We start from the raw sequence: 25,031 nt of genomic DNA on the forward strand, positions 1-25,031 counted from the left end.
AACTATAACCAACAAACAGAAGCAAATGCTTTCTAAGAGGTAAAAGGAGAATATTTCAAAATTGGGTCTAGCCTTATGTTTTCTCGTTTCAAGTGTTCACAAACGTTCTATTACCAGCTCAGTCTTTTTTCATCACGAAGCCCCAGGCTGTCTTCAGATGTCCGCACTCTAACCTGATAAAACTTCTCGTAGAGGTCCTCTCTTGCCAGAGATGAGCTGCAATGCAATGAAGGAAAACAAAGTAAATGGCGCTTGTTCCACATGTTTTGTCATCGGAAATGAACAGATCAATGAGTCAAAGATGAGCGCTATTAAAATTAAAACTACGGTGGATGGCGTCAGGATATGGAAGACTCTCACAAGAGGAACAAGGAAAAACTCCTCTGTGCAATTGTATATTTAATAACATTTGAACAGAGTATGGGTAAAGAAACACTTGGGAAAAACTGCAGATATTTTTGAGACTCTGATTCAGGTTCAAATTAAGCCTCTGCCTTTTTCGTATCCTTTCATAATATACACACCTGTCATGGACCTATGATGCATGAGATTCTTATTCAGGTGTAGAGAGAAATACAGCAGTGAAGTGAGTGGAAAAAAATTGTCCACAAGTCCTAAAACTATAAGTTATTTCCTTATTTCCTATAAGTAGGAAAGCCATCTGCTACAGTATGTTACCATCTCATAGTCAGAGAACTGCTCTGTACATTATCAGAACGTCACTTTAACTTGGTAAGGGGTCCTGTGTAGGGAGCAAGGGAGTACTACAGCCTGGATAGGACACGAGTCCTTCCTAGGACACACACAGAGGCACAGAGACAACCATTACCTCACCCAGCCTCTCTTCAGGAGGTGGGGAAAATAGGGCACTCCCCCCAAAAAAACACGGGCACAGCTAGAACAAGCAAAGGCCACAAAGAAGACACCCCAGTTCAAAATCAAACTCAACACCCAATATTTGTATGGCACTGATTTCAACAGCACCAAGCCACCCATAATAACTAAATAAAATGGGGCAGGGGAAAGGTGAAATTGCTTCAAGGCAATCATGTGTGGCAGTCATTCTTATTCACTATCTGAGCTCTGAGAGAAGTGTATGGAAGTGGAAGAATGGCTCTGATAACACTAAGATATAGGTGACTGTGCTAATAAAATCATGACTGTAAAAAGGAGCTATATACTGTAAACATAAGCGAGTTATGATGCCAACAGACTTGCACCAAATTAGTCAATCAATTGCATACAGTATGTTTACAATGTACAATGTACAAATGAAGTAGCTATAAAATAGTATAAAAAATACATAACTTTGGGATTAAAAATAATGTGCCAACATAATTCTGTGTACTGATACATTTAAAATAGGATTATGTACCGGGCACAGTTTATCAAATAATTGCATTGAGGGAAACTTTTTGGGGTCACAATGTGTCATTATAACTTCTGGAAGAATGAAAGGAAGACATTCCTTGCTGTTGTACACCCCTATCACTGCAAAGGAAAGGAGTAATGCATGTTTCAGAATAAACTCCTCCTGGCATCTAAGAACAGAAGTGTCTGTAAATTACAAAGCATCCAGAAGCCCACAACACCAGCTGGGCTATTCTCTTGTTCTATGACAAAGTGCTTTTCCAAACCCAAGGACACTGTTCACAGTGATAAGAAAAAAGACAAAAAAAAGTACTATAAAACTATAAAAAAACCAAGAGTATCACAACTTTGATAGAAACTGCCTAATGCGGGCAATATGTCTAAGGTGAAAAAAGACACACAAAGATGTTTATTGTGATTACACAAGGATGTAATGGAAGTCAAGCAAATGATACGACAGAAGATTCCACTTGTCCATGGTTTAGTTATTGGGTGGGGGAGAGGGGAGAATATTACCTTTTAAAAGCTGAGGCACAGCCTACTGCCTAGTCTGAGCCTAATTCCTGGACTGCACCACAATATGAACGTAAGAAAGATTAGAAAAAACAGGGACCATTTGGTCCATCTAACTCATTTTGGCTGCTAGTATCTGATTGAGCTGAGGGCCCCATCTTGTCAGTCCTAAAAAAATACGCCAGAGGAGGAGCCTTAACAACATGACTAGATCCAAAGTTCAAGATACCCACAGCCCTTTGTGTAAACAAGTGTCCCCTCTTCTCAGTTTTAAATGTTCTTCATTACAGTTTTATTGCTGAGGAGCTCTGAGCTGTGAAAGACTGAAAAACACACCCAATTTCTTAGATTCGTTAATACTATCAAATGAATATTAAAACAAAAAACACTTTGAATTATAGCCACCGTCTCAAATTAAGATTTTGAGAACGTACGGCTCCTATCACAGCCCATCCCTGCCTTTTCCTTCTTCTTTTTTCGAAATTCAGAAAACTGCAGACATACAGTACCCTTTTATAAGACCCCTACAGCACATGAACAGTCAGACATTCCCAGTACATTCAGGATTTGTATACAACAAGTGGAGGGAGACAAATCTTGTAGCTGTCTCCACGGTGACCTCTACTGGTGGCCCTATTGTCACTGCGCCATCCAATGCAGTAACACGGGGTACTCTGACACTTGTACCAGAAAAGGATATAGAACAACCTCATTGACCTACTAAATAAGAAGTGCGTTTTCTGTGACATGAGTAATTTATGGCAATTGCAAATGTTATGTCGCATCTTCCCAACAATGGCAATTGGAGTTTCTAAACTGCACATAACCCCGGGCAACAGACTCTCCTTCTCGTTTGTGTTATTCTGCAGTACTTGTGAATCGTTGTAATCCGTTTTAGAAAGGTCTGACAAGGGGTCTCGTTTGTTAAAAAGGTTTTACTCTCAAATTAGGTAGTCTGAGTATATTTTTTCACTCCGGGTCATTAGATATCATTTTTCGGGTTTTCTATCCCAATCTAAGATGCACAGGTAGTTCAGAATGAAAACAGCAGCCCGACATGAAGACAGGCAGCTCACACTGTTACACTTCACTCCAGTATTCAAGCTGGTGGCTGTTTTACAGCACACCGAGGATCCCCCAACATCTGCCCTCCAAGGCACAATCAATAAGAGGAAGGCAAGTCAAGCTTTCTGCCCAACAGCAATCCGTGATGAAAGGAAATGCAGTAAAACATGCCTGCTGTGGTCAAACCTCGGACAGGCAGGTGCACACAAGATTCATAAACTAATCGCTAAGGGGAGTGTCAAGACCCGGGTCTTCCATAAGGGTTTTTAATTGCCTTGCCCCATTCTGCTCGTAAGCATTGTATCACTGAGCTTGAAAGTGCTCAGGACATGTATGGAAATGACAGAAATATTTGGTATCCATTGTCTTTGTTTTAGAGGTTTGCATGGAAAGCAAATACACCGCACTGCTTTCTTTTCACTTCTCTGAACATTTTTTTTTTGCAGCACTTTCAAAAGCTTCGAAGAAAATGTCACATACAGTATATACAAAAGCAGCAATATTATAGGTCAGAAACCAGGGCACCAAGGCTGCATAAGAATAAGAGTCTGCACCTTCTCTACTGCACTGCACAAACGTATGCATTATAATTTACAAAAGGTCACCTGCCTCAACTCCAAACACACGCTATAATGAGCATTCTGTAGAATGTTGACTTCAAAATAATACGTCTATGCGCTAGACAAAAATAAAAAACCTTATTTGGTGGTACTGCAAGCTGTCAGAAAGGCCCAGTTTAAAGGAGCCTTTTATTTTTTCTTTTCTTCACAACACAAAATACCAGATTTCTACCTGGGTTCAGATTAGACAAAGAAGACATGAATTTGCATAACGAGACTGCTAGGCCAGGCAGTAGCTGTCAACTTAATACTGAATAAATAAAGAAACACATTGTGTAAATTATTCATTTAACATTTTTTTATCCTTCCGGAACAGCCTTGTTAGAGCATCTCATGAGTGAAAAGTTTTTTTAAAAAAAAAAAGAAAGAAAGAAAAAAGCCTGCGCCATCATTCATCTGTTCACCAAAAACTATCGCTACATCTTCAGCCCCTTTGAATTGTCAGGCAGCGTGGGAGATAATGCGCTTTGACACTTCCATTGTTTCACAGCAACGCTCTAATCCTGGGCTTTAAAATAGAAAACATCCAGATAGTGTAATCACTATGGATCTAGCACTCTTTGAATTATTAAAAAATATAAAATGAAATGCAAACGCTGAAGGAAAATATCCCCCCCCCTAAATACATCGTGCCTGCTCACTCAGCCCTGCCTTTTAGTCGTCTTACAGGAGTTCTTTAAAGAGCCTGGTTAATTTAGTCACCTTTTACGCAAATGTCTTGACAGCTGTACTGCAAAAGCACCATCTATTTTAAACACTAGTGCAAAAGCACCAGCACAAAAAGTTAACTGTGCACGTATCTGGCTGAGGACCAAGATTTCAGTGTACATCTGCTGCTGTGTAACTCCATACCCCATAACAGAGAGAGCTGAAATGTGTAAAGATTTACTTACATTTTATCCTCTTCTAGAAAGAAATAATTTAATATAGACTGGCAGTCCCAAATCATGATGGACAATAAAGAAAATAAAAATCCAATAAAGTTATCCGCCTTTTTTCTAATATACTGTACTTTTCTACTACAGGCTGTCTGAGTTAAGCCAAATGATTTATTGGATGGATTTGAGTTCACTTAAAATTGCTGTTTTATTAAGTAGAAGAAAATACTGTTTCACAAATAATATCACTTTGCTCACATTTCAAAAGCTCTTCATTCCTCATTTCTATTACAGACACATTTTTATGTACATCTTCTGCAACAAAAGACCATTTTATTGCCACCAAACTGTAAATATCTTGTTCTACCAAGAATGCAGCTGTAATTAAAGCTTTTAATTTAAAATGGCTTAAAGATTATACTCGCTGGATATAATGAAACTGGACAAAAAGAACGGTGCAAAATGATATTTTTTGTCCACCAAATGTCACTGCATTTTAATCTAAATGTATACATACATTTTGAGTAGTTCAGGTGGGTAGCTGCGTCAGCACGTGTAGTCTGCAAAGGAACAAGAAGGCTCACACCTAAAGAAGGCTTCACAGTCGAAACGTTGTGTTTTCCCTTCTCTTTTTAGCATGGAATAAACCTATCACTTGTTCTTTTACATACATTTAACACTTTAAAACCATTTAATACTTTAATGTCATTGTGATGTGCAATTCATTGTGTGTTTCTGTAAACTAAAGACCCCCTTTGTTTTGGCATAAATATGAATGTCTGTGGTTGTTCAAAAACATACTTTTAGGGGAAAATATAACAAATATTGGCACATGTTGTAATAAACAGAAATACAAAATGAATGCTCAAAATCAATTTATAAATCAACACTTCAACAGTATCTACCGTCATTTTCTCAAACTTAAGTAAGACTTTCTTAATGTGTAATAGTTAAGTTTAGGGGACTCACATGTTTAATGCAGGAAAAGTGCTTGTAAAAGATATTGAATGCATACCACAGCCTGGTAAGTGAACGAGTGAAACTTGGGGATAAAAATGGGTTTTCTTTTATAGTGCCATGATAACCATGTAATTATTGATTTATATTACTATAGCCATAATGACATTGAAGTATTGGTGTTTAACAGTGAATACATTGATTTTACTTTTTTTATATTAAGTACTGAAATAATAATGTTATTATTTTATTCAGCTGTAATTTACAATGAAATAATACTAAGGATACTGGTATTCACTCAGAAAAAGATTTTTCCCCACGATATTACTCAGTATTTACTTAGAACCCTTTAATATAAAATACTACCGAGTTACTAAGTTACTACTAAAAGTTAGTAGGAGCTGTGTTGTTACATGTATTTCCTATCGTTTAATGTCCTCAGAAAATCTAATTCCGTTTAAACTGGATATGGATAGGTTTTTTTATAGAAAAATGGTTCCACCACAATGTATGGTTGCCTCACAATGTACAATACACTTCCAGGCACTGTATGAGCCCACATCATTCTCCGAGTATGCCTTGTTTTGGAATCGATGTCTTTTAAGCTGCAGTTTTGGTTAAAAGTAAAAGTTCAGAAAGAAATGGGCATGGGAGTCACAAACTGGTGACTCCTTCAGGACTGGATCTCTTACAGCCAAGGTTACCTTGCTAAGGTTACCTTTGCGGCCACGAACTGGAATTTCATCCAGGGTGCATCCAGTCTCGCTCCCGGAACTTCCCGTTTGCCACAACCCTCACCAGGAATACGCAGCTCTCTCCGATAACGGAAGGCTGGATCCATTTAAAGCTGTTCAGCTGCCGTTGGGAGGGTTGGTAATTTATCCATTTTAGTTCAAGAGGTGTATAAGACGCCTGCAAAGGATGACCCATTTTTGTGTCTCCAGGATTTAGCCACAGTGCATCGAAACTGTAAAATTTATATGAACTGTCTGAAAGCAGATTACCTACCAAGTAGAAAATAGTCCTTTTTACCAAGACTCAGAAGAAGTATATTCTCTGTTAGTTACTGCACTTGCTTCACTAATCTGCCACGAATGACCTAACAAGATCAAATCTTACTGCTGAAACACCATTTTCAATCAGCTGCTTCTTCAATGCTAGAATTATTTTACTTTGTATAAAGTGGGTCTCACAACAGGGTCACGGATACTGTACATTTTGACTGGGTACAGGGACCAAGGAACAAAAATGGAGTTCTTCTTCTGGAGTTCTTGGAGAAACAGGCACAGTTAGTGCCATGAAGTCTAGTAAAATCACTAGTTTCCTAGTGCATCAAATCAGAAAGTAACAAAAACTTTTCACTGCTCAAAAATACCTTTCCAAAATGTGAATTTAAAATCTGACGGCGTTTACATAAAGTAAAATTGCTCAGATCCGCAATTCTATTTATTAATATATTTCCATTTTTTCCTCTTGGTCCTAAAGGAATTCTGCCCGTTTACTCATTCTGCGCTCATATGTTACTTTTTAACAAGAATGTATACATATATATTACCCCATGAAAAATGAAAAAGCAGTTCCAAAGATCACCATCTAGTAGATTTTTGTAATTGTACTTTTGCCGTCGTTAAGTTACAAGCTGTGTCAATCGAGGAATAAAAGTTTTCAGTTTCCATACTGATTTAAAGGCAGCTTCAACACCACGCGTGCTCCAGGCTGAAGCCGGACTGAAAACAGTGCACAGATTTCCTGCAGGAGTACCCTACCTACCTCCAACGAATGAGATGGGGGGTTGGGGGGACTAAACTAAAGTAAAAGGTGTTTTAGCAGGAGGGGTTCATTTAAATCTCGCAGCTGCTCGAGAGCCAAAATTAACTTCAACCACATGAAAAGCTGTCAGCTCTATTTTAGGTTGTAAGAAAATTACCCCTCTCTCAACTTCTATCTAGCTTTATGCCACAATTAGCACAGTGCACGAATGTCATGAATCAAGGGGGACCAAAGTTACAGGCGCTCATGGGGTATACATTAAATAGCTGCCTTTAATTCTTATTTTTACACTGCAAATGCTCAAGGATAGTTTTTCTAGTTCTTAAATTTAAAAACAGATAAAAAGATCGCTTTAACACATTTCAAAACCAATCAGATAATAATGCAATACGAAAAGCAGTGTATTCATAATGCCCAGCGCCCTTATGTTTTTCAATGCAGACATGAACAATCAGGTTATAATGTTTACCTTTATTTTTCCTTTTTTCAGGAAATGGACACTGAAAAAGAATAATAATTCTATTAGGCTAATGTCAATCTAAAGGTACCAAGGTACATTTATTACCTATATTTTGCTTATATAAGAAGAAATGCTGTATACCTGGCCACATGTGACAGCCCGTCTAGCACCTTGCAACACCAAGTGACTGGACTTACCTCTCTGTCATGGATGATATCTGTCTCTTGTTAAATGAGGCTATGAAACTACATTTTCCTTAGGCGAACGATTTTTTAGTTGACTTTAATTTAGCACTAACTTCTATTAGAGCAGGGGTATCTTAGCAGCTGTATTCTGTGCCAGCACAGGAGCCAAAAACCTTCCAATGACTTCATTACTTAATTGGTCCTTAATTGCTTAATTAACCCAAGTGCTGAAGACAGCATCAATATCTAAGAATTAGCTGAAGCAAAGGTTTTGTGTCACATGGGAGTCGCACAGCTAACACTCCCTGCTGTGGTATTTGGTCATTACTGGGCCTTTGCAGTTTTGGAGTAAAAATTCAGCATCAAAAGAGTCAAAAATGACTCTAGTCCTCTTGCCCCATAATCAGTACTGGTTACACTGGGAACGACCCTCTCCCCAAAGCCAGTCTGGGGGAGAAATTCTTATGATCTCCTGGAAACAGATAGATTACAGATATCAAGCACACCTAACCTGCATGTCTTTGGGAAGTGGAAGAAAATCGCAACCAGGCAAATTATGTATAGATGCTTTCACTTTGATTTTTTTATATTTCCAATTTATACTCCCTCCATCTGCTTCTCAGCATCTCATCCTGCAAAAATTCCACAGGAAGAACGAGGAACTGCAAAAGGCTCCTCTAACACACTCACTTGTCAGTTGTGTTGCTCTGTGAGCTCCACAGTGCCTGGCAGGACAGTTCATAATAATAATAATAATAATAATAATTCCTTAAACTTATATAACTTTTGTGGACACTCCACTCAAAGAGCTTTACTCATAGTGGGGACTCCCCTCCACCACTACCAGTGTGCAGCCCCACCTGGATGATGTGACGGCAGCCATAGTACACCGGTACACTCCCCACAAGGCAGCTCTCAGTGGGGAGGAGAGCAGAGTGATGAAGCCAGTTCATAGATGGGGGTTATTAGGAGGCCATGATTGGTAAAGGCCAATGGGAAATTTGGCCAGGACGCCGGGTAACACCCCTACTCTTTTCGAGTAACGCCTTGGGACCACAGAGAGTCAGGATCTCAGTTTCACGTCTCTATACTGGGGCATTAGGACCCACACAGACCGCAGGTTGACCTTCTGCAGCACCAACCTTAGTTTTTCCCAGGAGGTCTCTCATCCAGGTACTATCTCAAACTGGAGGAGCGGCGGCACTCTCTCATTGACACGGTACCTGGGCAGTCACAAGAGCTGCTGTTTGCTGGAAAGCTGAGGGAGTCCTGGCCAAATAACCCCAACCCTACTAACAGTGCCTTAACATGATGTCATCCATCATGTTTCCTCCTGCAAAACACCTCTGAAAGTAAAGCAATAAAACTTCTTTATTTACTCAAGCATTTCTGAAATAAGCATTAACTAAACATTTTTAGAAAGTTTAGCTCAGTACCTAGAAAGAATATTGTATTATAATAAGTACAGCAATATGTTGAAACACTATTTATGCAGTTCAACACAGTTTAATAAACAACAGTTTATTAAAGATAAAAAGAGAGCAACACTCTTACGCAAGATCAACAATCCCAGGCTGAGGAAATGCAGTCCAGACCTGTCTTTGAGTCTGTGTTAAGTAGTGCTGGGAAGAGGGGTGTCAAGGAATTGATCAAGAATAGCCCACGTGCTCAGTGTGAATCATCTCTGTCAGCTGAGGCCTTCGCTGTGTTGTGATTCCATCGCTCTTTGTACCCTTGTATTACATGGATGGTATCTAGCTGGTTACCTTTCATGAAAAAAATTGCCTTTTTGAAACCTTCCTGAAATCCTGTTATGAACAAGACCAAAGTTAACATTCCTTTGCAGACCACAACGTGTGACCACCCAGTATACCAAAACGTACTGTACATCATGCCAAGACAGAGCGCCACGTTTTATTGTGGTTGGCACATTGCACAATGAAACTGACCTCTGCAGAATGCCCTTCAAGAACCCTCATCTGGAGCTCTGAGAATATGGAATCGCCAGAAAAGTTAAAAATTGTGTTCCAAAAGGCATTCTCTGCTGCCTTGTTTTTGGCCACATTCACAGATGATTGTCTGGGCTCATGTTTCACATTCCTCCTCACAAAATTAAGCTCTGTTGCATTGGCATTGGTTGTCCAGGAAAAAAAAATTGAAGTTTGAACTATCATCCCCTTAAAAAGCCAACAACAAATTCCCCAGTATCTAGGAAATATGGGTTCTACCAACAAGTTATTTGGACAAATATGTACTGCCTTTCACAGTAACAGGATTCCTCATGAACCTCCTGTTGTGTACAGACTATATTTTCCTCTTCTGTGTCCCTAAGCTTCTACCTAGCGATGTTTTTATCATATGAATGCAACAGACCTCTCACGGAATGTCATATTCATATGTCCGGTGTCTGAGTCTAGGTTATATGCATCAGATTCAGTATAAATGCAACTTTAGGTTGACACAAAGTCCTTCTGGATAATTTTTGACTAAGAAAAAAAAACATAAATCTGTGAGATCTTTCTTTCTTGTTTCACTTGGCAATTATTCTAATTCACATCACTGTCTTTTTACTTCTTGGCTGTTGCACATGAATCACCGGCTAGAATAAAAAGGGATATAACAATAGGTTTTAAGGAGGAAAAAAACCAAAGACATCTTTATGGAGTAGAAAGAAGATAAACCGCATAAGATAAGGTTTGCAAAGAAAGATCAAAGACTGCATGTTTCCTGCAAATGGATCAAATCGGTAAACACCCTTGAAACCAGTCTTTGAATTGTTCCCAAAGAGACCTGCAAAGATTCACGGACTGAACTAAGAAGCTGGCTAGCTCAAAGGAATGGGAGAATTGACCTGCTTAATAAGAACCGCAGTAAAGGCTCCAGATCTGTCTAACACAGAATCTAATGACCACTGAGTATCAACAAAACTAGCACACTATATATCCATTAATACTGTTGATCTCTGGTGGCCAGGTTTCAGCAACTCCTACAACTAAAGTAATGCACATGCTTTTGCCCTCTGGTCATTTCATTTTACTCCTAACATATTTTATTGGTGTGGCTTACATAAAAAGGTATTTTTCTTCTGCCCTTAAAAACTGTAGATATAATTAATGCACCCTTTGAATTGTCACCTCAGAGTTTAGTTTAATAATACAGATATACCGTATTATTAAGCTGTTACCTGTTCTGAAAGTGTGCTCAACAGTCATTCATACTAGTGAGCAGTAACGGAAATTCCGTGAACTAACAGGTGCCGGTAGCTTAGTGCGTGGTTGTAAACTCAGGCTACAAGCTCATAGGGCCCCCATTCATAATTTCCTGAAATCTACTCTGCATAAAGCAACAAGAGAAAAATGTACCTAGAACATCCAACAATTAAATCACAAATCTATCAAAACATCTCCCGCTTAAAGACGCGTACCAGGTCCATCCCAATAACCAGCACGATATCAACTGGAAAACCTGAATCTCAAATCAGAAGGACACAGCTCAGTTCAGCTGATCTCTCCCAGGCTTCATCAATGATGTCCGGCTCTGCCGGTGGCCTTTTTAGCCCATCATGTGACATTCCTGCAAACCTGACTTTGGACAGTTCCGTTTCCCCGAGAAAAACACTAAACAATCTACCCATTACGAAACAATGGGATGTGGTTTTCCCTTAATACCACAGCTGCTGAATGCCTCACTGCCTCCTCGAGCACCGATTTCAGGTCACTCATTTCAGAGCCTGTTTAACTGGCCTTTCAGTCTTACAGCATATAAAGATATGCATATATGGTTGTGAATTTATTTTGTAGTGAAATGGGACAACATTCCTTTTAACAAAACAGGGATGTGGGTAGTATACAGTACGATAATTGCAACTGATAATTGCAACTGACGTGTGAAATGTTCTGGCAGCCGAAAAACCAAGTCTGTCACACAACACATATTTAAGTAACTATGGTTAATATTGATAAACCATACTTAGAAGGCAAAAAAACACATTTTGCTATGTTGGGATTTAGTGACAATTCAACAAGTGCTAATTGTATTTTAAAAGGAGGTATGATGTAGTAAAAAGAAATGAAAACATGAAACACAATTCATCAATTCATCAAGCATCTCCTTGTTGTCACTGGCTGTTGCGAGGTGAACCAGCTCTGTATACACTGTAAAGGTCAAGAGGTCACCTGTGTCATTGTGGTCCAACCTAGGGGTTCTCACTGCAGATAGATCTGACCTGCAGACTTCGGAAGGCCAGCTCAAACTTAAAAGCTTGTTTGGAAAGGAGTGGTCTTTGGTAAGAAAAGAAAAATCAATTAATAATATATTTTGTATTGTTTGTCATATTGTCATAATTCTAGAATGTGCTGTCACATTTCAGTTACATAACTATGTCATGGCAAATAACCTTTTTGAACCCCTCCAATCTGGCTTCAGTCAACTTCACAGCACAGAAACTGCCCTGGTCAAAGTCACTAACGATCTTCTAATAGCTTCTGATTCTGGTTCTCTCTCTATACTCATCCTTCTTGATCTCGGTGCTGCTTTTGACACTGTTGACCACAGATCTTACTTTCTCGTCTTGAGACTGTGTTTGGAGTTTCTGACACTGTTCTCAAATGGTTCAAGTCTTACCTCACTAATCGCTGTCACTTTGTCTCTCTTAATGGGTATAGGTCTGAAATTGGTCTTGTTAAGTCTGGTGTTCCTCAGGGCTCAATACTGGGCCCCTTGCTTTTCAGCATTTACATGTTTCCACTTGGTCAGCTTTTAAGATCACATGGCCTCGGCTATCATTTCTATGCTGATGATACTCAAATATACATCCATACCAAACCTGACACTGATGTGGCTGTCTCTATTCTATCTAATCGTACCTCTGACATAAAAACTTGGATGACAAAATTTCCTGCGACAAAACTGAAGTCATGCTTATTGGCACCCCCCATCAACTTTTTAAAGCCAATCCTGTAACCCTATCTGTAGATGGTTCTGTACTTGAGCTTCAGACTAAATTGAAAAACCTTGGGGTGATATTTGATTCTGGCTTAAAATTCAACCCACATGTGCTGCATATTGTCACAACATCTTTTTGTCACCTCAGAAATATCACTAGACTACACCCTATGTTATCACTAATTGTGGCTGAAAAGCTGATCAAGATTTGTGCAAACTGCAATATGTCCAAAATTCGGCAGCCAGAATCCTGACCAGGTCTAGTGCAAGTGATCACATTACTTCTGTCCTGGAGTCCTTGCACTGGCTTCCTGTAAAATTCCGTGTGGACTTTAAAATCCTCATGCTCACCTATAAGGCTCTGCATGGCTTGGCACCTCAGTATCTGTCTGAACTATTATTGCCCTACTCCCTACCTCGCAACCTTCGCTCTTTTATTTCTGGTCTCCTAACTGTCCCCCAAGCCCGTCTACATTGTATGGGTGACAGGGCCTTCTCCTGTTATGTCCCCATGCTCTGGAACTCTCTCCCCAAGGATATCAGAGAATCACCTTCTCTAAACTCCTTCAAATCCAGACTCAAAACCCTCTTCTTCAGAAGAGCCTTTACTTAACTGGTTCCATTCTTTACCCCTCTGGTCCTACTATAAGTAAGACCATCCACGGTCTCCTCTGTGTACTGTAATTGTGTTTATCTTGTGTACTCTTTTTGTTTATTGTTGTTGTCATTCTGTAAAGCGCTTTGAGAAGCCACCTTTAAAGGTGTTATATAAAATAAAGTTTATTATTATATTATTATTATTAATATTAATATTATTGTAGTATTAGGTGTTCAAAATTCTCAACACTTGTTCTTCCTCTGTTATTAAATGGAAAGAAACTGAACAAGAGAAACCACAAGTACTAGTGCAGCTGAAATGCAATTTATTGACTTCAAATACAGAATTACAGAATGGAATACCTGCTGTTTCATTAATCCTTAAAAATAGGTTTCTGCAACATCAAAATAACATAAGTGTAAGTTTATACATCCCTTAGTAGTGCATATTTCTTCTGACTCTGATCACATCTACAGCTAAAGTAAAGCCTTCCTTTCAAAGGCAAAGTTTCAGTACTAACTCTTCTACCACATAAGTGCTCCATTGACGCTTGGATCATATAATTAACATTATTTTTTGATGTACCAAAATTGATCTATCAATCAATCCATCATTACAAATGTGCCAAACTTATCATTCCCATGATAAGCTACATGAAGCACTAAGGAATAGTGTTGTTGGTCGGTTTTTTGGTGTAAATGAATCTGCAATTCGTACAAGAAATACAAATGAGCAACCGAAGTTCAGGTGGGTAGCTGCGTCAGCATGCGTAGGCTACAAAGGAACAAGTAATAGGTTTATTCCCTGCTGAAAAGAGAAGAAAGAAAACACAACATTTCGGCTGTGGAGCCTGACACCCGAAGAAGGCTCTACAGCCGAAACATTGTGTTTCCTTTCTTCTCTTTTCAGCAGGGAATAAACCTATTACTTGTTCCAAATGAGGAACCTATCAGAGAAAGTGCAGGAGGTGGAACAGCAATGTTGCTTACAAAGTCTTGTACAAGCCTCGTGACCCCGTGAACATCATCACTGCAATAAAGATATGAATCGTGTCAGAAACCCCAATACAACCATACTATAGTATTTCCAAAATATATTGCTCTTTACTCAGATTTTACTATTGATTTAAAGGAACAGGTAAAGGTTCATTCCATCCGGAAAGGAAAAAAAAACACTACGTTTTGCAAGTGGAGAGTTCTTTGGGTGTGAGGGAGAGCCTGTTTTACTTTATTATAGGTGAAAACAATGGTTTAGCAATTTAGATAGGTTGAATCGTGACTTCAGTTCCCCTAACACTATTTTTCCCATAAGGTCTTAAATTTACCAACTGAGAATTTACCTACGGAATATACAGTAATCCCTTGCTTTATGTTCCTGAAAACCCTTGCAGTTGGCCAGGAAGTAATGTATATTCCATTGGATTTCATATACGGGAGTCACATCTTTTTTTGTTCTAAAATGAAGCTAAGCAATGCGTTTATGGCAAGCCCATGACATCATGAATTGTTATTGTTGCTCTTCTCTGAGTTCACTCTAAGGTTATAATATCCTTTTTGTGGTATGGCGGCCAAAACTAAAGGCTATATTCTATGTCGTGTTACCAGTCTGTTAAGAAGTCTGAGCACAAGGTCACTTGGAATTTAAATGCTACATTTTCTGGTATATACTCAAACATCCTGTTTGCTTTTTATAGCTTCATTAATCTAGAAGAGGACATATTAGAAGCTACACAAACACCCAAATCCCATTCATGCATAGCTTCCTGCAGTTCACCAATAGGTCCCGATAGGTCCTGTATAATGAATGTCCATACACGCTGTGTAGCTCACATTACACTTATCAACGTAAAATTTCAGGTGTCTTCACGTTCCTTGCCGCTGCTTCTGCATTATCTACAAGTTTAACTAGCTTGTCACCTACAGTATACCGCAATATGTGTGATTATAGATTAAGAAGGCAACAGGCCTAAAAAGAACCTGATATAGAACAATGCTTAGATGTGTACACTTAGATTTTATGCACATTAAAATGCTGTGCTTTTTCCTGCTTGTTACCTTGTTTGTTCCATGTGTATACATTACCTTAAATCCCTATTTATCATAACTTTGAGATCTAAGGTTTTATAAGGGACCATATTAAAAGCTTTTGGTAACTCTTAAGAGGAGTATAGAGAAATATGGTGAGGTATTATACTGCATAATGTTGTAATTTCAACATTTATCCTGTTATTTTCTTTGGTGCTGTCAGCTGTCCTGGTTACTTTTTTGAAGAATTCTCTTACAAAACCTTCCATTTTAAATCTATTTTGGCTGCCTCATAAAAATATATTGTTTTGCAAGTATTTTTATAGTTCAGCTCTGTGTTTCTATAGCGTTATTACTTAAGCAAGAGTGATTGACATTGACGATTTGCTGTAGTTTCTTGGTTCAGTGTTGGTTTTTATATGACTTATTATATTTGCATTCTCTGTAATTCTTTCTATAATCAATTCCATAATGCTCCTTTGATTTTCTTTAGTTTTAAAGATATTCCAACTCCTGTAGAAACCATGTCAGTTAACATTACTTAATACTTAATATTGAGGCATTCATCTGCAGAAATCTGCATAAAATATTAATGTAGCATATTTACTATTTCTTCCATTAATAATTCCCTATTATTTCCTAACCATCATCAGTCTTTTTTGGGCTAATGCTTTGCATTATTTCTGTCTCTAATGCAACGTTCTTTTCTGTCTATGTCTTCACAGTTCTAATATGTTGTTCAGTTGTGCCTGAAGCTCAGTGTATTATTTTTCCATCTTTAGCCTTTTGCAGTCTGTACAGTGCTCTCTTCCTTTGAACGTTTTTCTTAATATTTCCATTAAACCATTTAGTCCTTATTTTCCTAATCCTGAACCGAACTGTTTTAGGGATGAAGTCATTTTAAATCTTAAACATCAGGTTTTTGAAGTGACCACATTTCTTCTGTCAACTTTTAATCCATGTGTTAACAGTTCACCACTTGTAAGCTCTTCCACATTTCTGTAAAGTATCCTTTCCTAAAATTATAAGCTCTAATTTTAAATGCAAACTTTGGACATTACCATGCTATGGTTAAAGTTTACCAGTAGTGTATGCCATCTACTCCCTTTATTGTATCTTGAATATGTCTAGCTCTAGGTCACCATCATTACATAATTTTTCAATCAAACGAATCTGTGAATACAAGATAAAGAATGATGTTTGAAGAGGATTCAATTTCTATTTGGCAAGACCACTAAAGTGGCCAGAATTTTCAGCTTGTAATTAAACTGTAAACAGGTAAAAATGTTTCTCTACTGTATGTCACATCTTCTGCAGTAGTAGCATGTACCTATTTACTGTATGTAACCAGTGACTCACTCAATTTTCAGTTCGGGCATGGAAATCTTTGCAAAACTTATTTTCAAACAGCTTAATAAAACATTGTGAAGTGGAAGGTCTTCTTTGTCTCACGTAAGTAAAATTATATTGAAATTATGTAAGGCATAGACAGTATATTTATTTTATCACAGAGTTGGAAGAGAACTAAGATGATACCTGAATGAATGATTGAACAACGTTTTGTTGCTTCAAATTATTGTCTTTTAAGTTTGACGATTCCTTGCCACAACTGGAAGCAAGAAGGATGATTTAAAAAATTGCCCTCTTAATATTGTTTTACCTAAATCATATTTTGACTATCCTTTAAGCAGAGGAACAGGAATTAACATGGAACGTTTTCTATGTGGACTGCTGGGGCACATTCTCACAACTGGGATTTGCTCAGTCTACTAAAGTGAACTGAAAGCAGCTAATTTAGAAGTGAGTCCATCCCCCCCACACCCACAGAGTCCACTACCAGTCTTGTGGCTGGGTGTGATACAGACTGGAACCAGCTACATCAGCTACGCTTACTTTACAACCTTATATTGCTTTTAGTGAAATCATCCTGTAAGAAGAGGAGAAAGAATTGTGACTGCTAACGGAGGTGAGAGGTTATCAATAACATCACTCCCCCCACCAGAAAACTGGCACCAGTAACATAATGACTAACGTTCTCAGGCAATGTTGTTGTACTGTGACTTAGATGCACATTTGCACTCCTACTCACAGTCTCGTAACTGCACACATTTATTTCAGACTTTAAAAATATTTCTGAAGGTAATAAAATCCTAAAATTTAATTAGGTATTCAGGAAAAGGATTAGACTAAGTCATGCTGGAAAACCAACCATGAAAGAACTACTGCTGACCAGCTCACCCGCGGTATGGTTTGTGGCAAAACAGCAGATTATGAACCCTCCAGTTATTATGAGCAAAGCAGCAGTGCTCAAACGGTGAAGCAGCACTCTGCATTTTATTTTACTTCATTGTTAATGCTCATTTTAAAAGAGGAACCCTTAGCAGTGTGTCACTTCACCTGAACACTACTTCTTAGCTTGTCTTGCTCGATTTATTCTCTTGTTTCACATACCCTTTTGAGGAAACCCGAGAACAACACTGCTGAGAGATTAAATCTAGGCTTTTTCTTGGATATAAAACATATCAAGGCATGTAAACAAGAAGAGCATGTACATCTGCTAATATATCAGAGTAGAGGGCCAGTGTAACAGAAGGACGATGGCTCACAGGTAACAGTGTACCTTTTGCCTTCAATATTACCGTTATGAATCAATCACACACATACCGCTGTAACAGATAGCAAGCACAGGGCATGAATAAGTTAGAGCTTCATAAATAATGTAATCAGATCTGATCTCATTAGAGATGCTAACCCCACTGCACCTACCAAAGTATTTCTAATGGGCTACTTGATAGGTAGGGGGAAATGGGGGTGGGTATAAGCAGAAATAAAAAATCATCTAGTTAATAATGTCTCAATTTCCCTCTTTTTTTCTGGCCAAAGTCAATACTGCTCATATGTTTAATTAGACAAATGGAATGTGGCAGCAAAAGGAAATGTATAGTTAATGTTTGTTTGATCCACAAATAACAATGACATTTGTTAAGCAACTTGTTTTTACAAATTAATTGCTGCAAGAACAGGCTCGTCAATGAGTCTTACTTCCTCTAGGGAGCGAAGAAAAAAACACCTCTATTTATAACAAAGAAGAGCCCGAGTGGAAATTTGTCACTCATTAAAATTAGCCGAGGGAGAAAGATCAATCTCTGTTTTTAAAAGCTGACAGCACTGCTTGCTTCTGACATCAAGCCCAACGACAGTACAAAGTGAATAGTGATTTCAAATGTGGCCGGTGGTAGAGTGAGACTCAAGGCTAAAAAAAGGAAATGTATTCCTTTTATCGTCATTAAAAATATCTACACCTTTTAACCAGCATTAGAAGCAGAAAATAAGTTTTTGTAACACAGAGCATTCACTAAAACAAACACTTTTCACTCAAGTACAGGGGAAGCAAATTACATTTTGTGTTGTGAGGAATGCGACTCATTTTATTATAAAAATAATTATACATAATATTATAGATTATGCTAATATAATATATAACACTTATAGCCATGTCAATGTTCATCTATTACGGTAATCAAAATGTCCTCATCAGATGTGATCATCGTCCTGTTTCATTTTCAAGCCAATAAGGGTGAGGTATTAAAATTTGGTAATGCCCCAAGGCAACTGTATCTCAGCTAACTGAAAATGAACAGGCACACCTATGAGGTGCAAATACAAACAAGATTAGGGAAAAATTAATTTCAGAAACACGAGGGAAAGCAGCCATTTCCAAATATAGCCATAACACTTGGCGGGTGGCAGCTGGGGAGTTTGTGAGCACAAACAACATGTAGAGTTATGTGTCCAGGTGTTCAGAGACTGTGCTCTGCCGACAGGAGAACCCTTTGGAACAGAACAGTTCACCACCATGTATGAAACAGCAGCACACATCTGTCTTGTGTTCACCATGAGAAAATCTGAACATCGAAAGTCTGCATTTGTATCTGTGACATCGGCTACAAAATATATCCGCTCCACGGTATAAAATCTAAAAAGTAGATCTTATTCATTCATTCTTTATCAGTTTCTTGAGCAAACACAGGGAGAACATAAAAACTCCATGAGGACAGCACCCCAGATCTGGAATTAAATCCAGGTCTTCGGCTCTCCAAGGTAACAATGCTGAGCACTGCACCACCGTGTCGCCAATTATGAAGCAAATAGTGTAAAAAGGTATGCAAGTAGAAAATGGAGGGCCCAGCAAAAATAGGGATTTGTTCAAAGTTCTTTCACTCAGATTGAGCCACAGTCTATAATCGAAGCCAGTACACAAGAGCAATCCCAAAAACCATGCAATCATGCTGACAATTAATATTTCAGACTGTACCAAAAATCAGACATACTGTACCGAATGATTCAGAGATCAGGTGACTGGTACACCGCCATGGGACCATGGCCGATCTGTTTTTTAGGTTTTCGCCACGTGTTTTTAATAGATTTGAAGCTTGAGATGGCAGCAATCCCAAAAAGGCTGAACCCAACTCCCACTTCTTCCCCATCAAAGAACCTGAAAAAATCAGATCAGCACAAAGTCAGCTTTCAAAAACTGAGACGGTGGCCATGATGTGACAGAGGTTGTAACGGTGTTAGAAAGTTAACTTTTTGTTTGAGTTCAGCTTTGCCATTCTATCTCTTCACAATTCGTGAAGCTGGTCGTGTATACTCTTTATGTATTCAAACATCAATTCATCTTTGACATTTTATGACTGACATATGCGACTAATGTTTCTATTTTGTCCAGGAACGGATGTTGACTAAATTCTCCCACTAAACGTGATAGCTGTCTAGATTTGATGCAAAAGGGAAACAAAGATGTTGCCATGATACTGAAATCTCATCTGAAACAACAGGATGTTTGCAGATTTGCTAATAAGCATTATTATATGGCAAGCTCCTCTTCTTTAGTGAACAAAGCAAAAGGGGGTTTAACTGTACTGCGATGGAATTTTCAATTTGCCACAGTGCGATGAGGGAGGTGAGCAACTTGACAGACTGACAGATTTAAAAACTTGCCAATTTGGCAGTGAAAAATACCCTACCATATATTTCTTAACTTCTTGTCAAAATTTCCTTTGAAACTTATTTGGACTTCAGTGGATATTATTCTGGGTGCAGACGATCAGGGCTCTCGTGAATTGCGAGATTCTACTTGTATTAGCCTTTGCAAGCGCTTAAAACCCATCCTAGAAAAGTGGAAACTGGAAACCAAGCTCGATTTCATGCAGCATGCTAAACTCACCGTTTTTGTCTCTACTGCTTTAAAAATCAACCTTGTTAGAAAAGACTACTTTGAAGCGCTGACTTTCTCATGTACAGGTCTAGGAAGAAATGTCTGAATGGGTGTTGAATCAGCTCATATTATCATCATGACTATAGACACTGCCTTCCCTGCTCTCTTCTGCCATTAGATGTCAGAAAGGCTTTTGAGCATCTTGGGTAGGACTATAGTGTATGGATGGATCTGGATTATAGGCTTGGGATAATAATTAAATAATACAGTTAAATGTTTATATGCTATGAATTTAGCTAAGGGGCTGAAAGGCAACAAGTGTTCTTTCAGTTTAGGACACTCAAATATGACCAGTTTCACTTTGGTTGGTGGAGGTGTTTTGCATCCTCAAGCTCTGGCTTGTCATTTATGTGCTGTTTCTACACTTATTGTCATTAATAATACTCTACATTGTTATATCCCTCTATTTAGAGGACGTATTGTTAAATGTAGATGACGTCTCCCAATCTCTGCCTCTTCTGATAACAATATTTGATGCTTTTGGTGCTCTACTAGGGTACAAGATCAATTGGTCTGTATTCCTGCCATTAAATCGTGCAGTAGAGAAAGCTGGCCTGCCTCCAGCTCTTCCACTAGTTGAACATTTTAGATAACCTTCTTTACAAGCCATCACAGTCAACAACCTTTAACATAAGATTTTAAAGAGACAGATGCTAAAAGATAAACAGATGGACTTGTTTGCCCAATTCTTTTCAAGCTCCATAATAAAAATGAATGTGTTTCTTCTCTTGATTTTTTTAGTTCTATAATTTCACTAGGCTTTTTTACCCCTTAGGCTATTGGCTTAGCTTGCATTCTAGCTTTTCAAATTCATATAGAAAGAGAAGCGACCGCAGATCACACCATACAGATGTCAAGATCCGATATTGACTAGAGTAGGTCTAAGATATTGCATGCTGCTGGTTAGCCCCACTCACAAATCACAGAAGACACGGCCTTTCACCTGTTTGTCATGATCATAAACTGGCCTCGCACACAATTCTTTCTCTTTTCCATTTGGGTGTGACGAAGGGATTCACATTCTAAACGAAACTGATGTCAGAAAGGGTTAATTTCGGAGTTTCTAATAACTGCAAGAGTGCCCCAGTTCTCCCCTTGAGGCATGTCTATATTCCAAATGTATATTCTGGAAAAGGGACTGGAGTTTCACAATGCAAGCTTCTTCCTCTGTTAATATTTGGAATAACTTTCATGTTGCCTCCTAAAATCCTTATTTTTCAATAAATAACTTACCGCTGATATACAGACACATTATATACAATACCATGAAGCTAGTTTTTAGTCCCTATTGTACAGACAGGCACTACGAGCTCTTTTTTTTTCTTGTTTTGGGGTGTCCAGAGATTCTGTAGTTCTGGAAACAGGTTTATTATTCATTGCCCAGTATTCTGAACATGGTTATTCTTCTCTTTCCTCTTGCTTCTGCTTGCTAGATGATGCTTACTCATTTCGACTCGGTACTCTTGCTACACGATGCCTCGTGTCTGGGCCTCGTGTAGCAGCAGAAACAGATATGCTTGGCTGAACTAACTGCAGCTAAAAAGACGGCACTGCGTTGGGAGCATTGGGAGCCTTCACTGTTTTTCCTTCTTCTGGCACCACAGGATATCTTGAGCTGCAGTGTAGGCTTGGACACACGGCGCTCAGAGAGGGACAGTGGGGGCTTGCCGTGCTGCTGCTGATGCAGTTATGTGTTAGGTGGCAATAAGGGGTAGGCTTGCGGGGGGTACCTCCAAGGGCAAGGGGAGGTGCGTGAACGGGGTTATATTCTTTTGGGGGGTTTCCATTTTGAAAATGTAAAAAATACTGCCAAAAACAAAACACGCGCAAGCATGTCGCAGCAAATACCTCTGCCGCCGTGTACGTCCGGGGTCAAAATTAATTTGCATTTCAAACTCAGCATCTATGATGTGGCCTAAAACCGCTGGGTGACAGGATAACACTGCGAATGCCTGGCAGGAAGAAAACAGTCATTCCTCATCCCGACCACCTCCTCCCCAGGCTTCTCTCAACATCTCCGACCTCAGCCCATTAGGAGCTCGCCACAGGAATGGCGCGCTGGAAAGCAGAGCTGCCTTACAGACACGGCTTGTGCTTTACCCTTTTGCTTTTTCTTCACTTTCACTGCAAGCAAATCGCAGCTAGGTCATGGGGAAGAAAGTGGGAGGAATCGAATATCTTCTTAGACTTTCAGTTTTGTACCAGTCTAGAGAACGGAGTGCCAGACCGCACTCTGGCTTTACCCAAATCATTTTCAGACGCGTAGCCTTGATATCCGGTGGGTGGCTTCCTGTATGGGATTTCTGTGACCTGACATTTAGAGCAGGTAGATTGAAAGAGTAACACCTACTCCACACGAGGGGACTCTTGCTTTAAAAGATCTATCCTACGACAAAGGTCAGGTGCAGTCAAATCTCACACCTCTATTCTGTAGAGCCACCTCTGTGACACACTTCTGACTGCAACCATGCAACTTAAAAAAAACAAACAATGACATTCGTGGACTCTGCCACCACATCATAGACAGGTTTGAGAAACTGAAATCCTCCGTTTCTACTGAGAAATTATGCAGAGAACAGTAACATACCAGGTGTGATAACTACTACACAGACCATCAAAGGAAAAAACAGAAAAAATGTGGGGCCTAATTACACTGAATACGATGTTACGAAGTTAGATATATATATATATTTTTGACCTAGTGTTATGCTTAGAAGAATTGCCAGCTCTATCTAGAAAAATGTCCCAAAGGTAATGGTGCAAATGGCAAAATCAGCATTCGGATAATTACAATCTACTGTAAACAGCTGCTCAATCTGTTGTATGAATCTCGGGCCTGTGTAGAGATCACCAGATGCTTAGCTATATCAGGGGTGTTGCGATTTTCACTTACAAAACAAGATGTAAACCCATTCTACCATCGTTTGAAGTTGGATGTTGGAAACAATGTTTTCTTAATTATAGAGAAGAATATACCTGAAGCACCAGGGACTCCTGTACTACACACCTGAATCAGATCTACTACAGCACCTGTTAAAGTTGTTTGTTTGCACATATGCAAGGAATCCTACTGAAAGCGATCCACTCTCCCACAACAGAAAAAAAAAACATGAGCCTCCGGTAATGAGCCTTATTAACAACAGAACAAACACTGAAAGAGGAAAAACTACAATATTTTGGGTCTGCTGCACCTGAAGAAGGCTTCACAACCTTAACCTTTTTCTTCTTTCTTTCTACGAAATTAAGAATTTCAGTTCCTTATAATTGTATATGGCCTGATTTTCCAAGCAACTTGAATCCCATATTAGCAACAGACAGCAGAAGTAAATTCAGAAGAATTATGTTAATATCTTAGAAGTCCCCTTCTTTACACATGAATGCTGTTATTTTTACAATAATTTTCCCATTAAAGTAAAATTACCCAGCACTCACTACACTCTAAGGCACATTAAATTAATTAGGCCTTATTTTTTGTCATCAAATTATACTATTGTCCTGCTTTACAAGTTTCTAAATAGCGGTAAAGACTACCTGATATGTTCAGTACAATAAGCCAATTTAGGCCATCTTATATCTTTAAGAGGAGAATATTAAACCCATGACTACTTAAATCAATGTTGAAATAGGAGATGGGCGATTATTGTTAAAATTGCTGTAGGTGTTCCATGAGGTTCTTTTGAACACTTCTCTAATCAAGGGTGGCACCTAGACAGCACTGTAATAAATAATAACTACTAATACCTCAAGCCACTCAGCCTGAACCAAGGATACAGAAGTACTCTACAATAATACTTCATCACAAGCAAAAATTATATACCTCTCATGATCATGCATCCTCAAAAGGATTGGGATATGTCAGAGGTGTAAAAGAGAGCATATATCACACCAGCTTGACTACACACATCAGAAAACACCAGTAACCCCAATTTGCACACCAGTTTATAAAGTTATTACGGTCATCTCTTTAGAGAACTGAAACAGTTTTGTAAAGTCAGTGTTCAGCACCAGCTGATGGCCACAGTGTTTTGTTACAGTAATCAGCTGTGAATTGCCAAGTCTGGAAATAATTACTGTTCTGACAGCAAGTACTTAGCGTTTAACATGGCTAAACATAGCTCAGTTTGATTATTTCTGGGTCAGGCTTTTGTGGCATGTACTCGTTTCTCACAACGTGAACTTGATTCAGATGAGTAACCAGGTCTGCTTTTGCAACAGCCAGACAGCATCCTTTTCAAACAAACTAAACCAACTTGCCTACCAGGACTTTATTTAGAAAATACATATAAGAGGCTAAAAAAGGCAGGGGAAAAAATAGGGGTACCTTTCTTTGCATTCATATTTCATTATACTTCCTCATACCCCAGTTAC

The 25,031-nt window shown here is 38.8% G+C and overlaps 1 protein-coding gene and 1 non-coding gene across 3 annotated transcripts in view; both read right to left on the bottom strand.

Moving 5' to 3' along the window:
• Positions 1-25,031, bottom strand: part of znf438 (zinc finger protein 438) — a 71,419-nt gene that overhangs the window by 26,110 nt on the left and 20,278 nt on the right. Inside the window, exons 2-3 of one of the 2 annotated variants that reach the window (XM_088919092.1) lie at positions 19,722-19,880; positions 115-216 (exon numbers count right to left, since the gene is read on the bottom strand). The gene's annotated coding sequence lies outside the window, so the exon portion shown is untranslated. The remainder of the gene's footprint in view (positions 1-114; positions 217-19,721; positions 19,881-25,031) is intronic. The other variant, XM_088919093.1, reaches the window with a different exon arrangement.
• On the bottom strand, positions 4,697-4,768 carry LOC148832670 (small nucleolar RNA SNORD36). The gene has a single exon (XR_016091283.1). It is a non-coding gene; the product is annotated as a small nucleolar RNA SNORD36 (small nucleolar RNA).

Source organism: Atractosteus spatula, chromosome 6, assembly GCF_055471065.1.
Source record: "Atractosteus spatula isolate fAtrSpa1 chromosome 6, fAtrSpa1.hap1, whole genome shotgun sequence".
In the NCBI taxonomy this organism is placed as follows: Eukaryota; Metazoa; Chordata; class Actinopteri; order Semionotiformes; family Lepisosteidae; genus Atractosteus; species Atractosteus spatula.